Source organism: Galeopterus variegatus, unplaced genomic scaffold (assembly GCF_000696425.1).
Source record: "Galeopterus variegatus unplaced genomic scaffold, G_variegatus-3.0.2 Scaffold2559, whole genome shotgun sequence".
In the NCBI taxonomy this organism is placed as follows: Eukaryota; Metazoa; Chordata; class Mammalia; order Dermoptera; family Cynocephalidae; genus Galeopterus; species Galeopterus variegatus.
The window spans coordinates 392,721-393,421 of NW_007728670.1; the positions used below are offsets into that span (position 1 = coordinate 392,721).

The 701-nt window shown below is 34.1% G+C and overlaps 1 protein-coding gene across 1 annotated transcript in view; it reads right to left on the reverse strand.

Annotated features, from left to right (window-relative positions):
- Positions 1–701, reverse strand: part of INTS7 (integrator complex subunit 7) — a gene marked incomplete at its 5' end in the record, with an annotated part of 48,764 nt that overhangs the window by 21,480 nt on the left and 26,583 nt on the right. The gene's annotated exons all lie outside the window — the stretch shown is intronic.

The following is a 701-nucleotide window of genomic DNA, read 5'->3' on the forward strand; positions in this document are numbered from 1 at the left end:
AGTCAATGCTTTAGAGCAAAGAAATTTAAACTGCTTTGTTGATTATATTCTCTTTAGTAAGCCGATCTCAGGCCTTACTAGATTGAAATTGGAGACAGTGAAAATGTATATTCCAAAACAGAGTATTATAATGGGGGGAAAAATCACTAATAAAAACAATTATTTTAAATAATTAATTAGTTACTGGGGGAGAGAAGAATTTTAATGAAGTAAAATCAGAAGTTTATATTGGTTTGGGAAACTAAAGAATAAAACTTTCAAGTTCAAGCTTAACTGTATTATTAAGTCAATTTTTCATAACAAAGTTTAGCTATACAAGAAATTGTTCACGTTCAAAGAATTCCTTCCCAGTTATTTTTCCAAGACAATGTTTTGAAAACAGGAGGCAGGAGGTAAGCAATGAATCATAAAATCTATGTTTTGTCACTAGTTATGTGACACTGGGCAAATACTAGAAGAGTTCGTCCACTTGTTTTTTTTCTTCTATAACACCTCTTCTAAAACACTGTTGTGATGATTTTAGGTAAGGTAACATATTTGTAAGTATTTTGTAATGTAAACTATTATTAGAATTACCTAGGCACGGCCCATAGCTCACTTGGGAGAGTGTGGTGCTGATAACACCAAGGCCCTGGGTTCAGTTCCCTATATAGGGATGGCTGGTTAGCTCACTTGGGAGAGCGTGGTGCTGACAACACCAA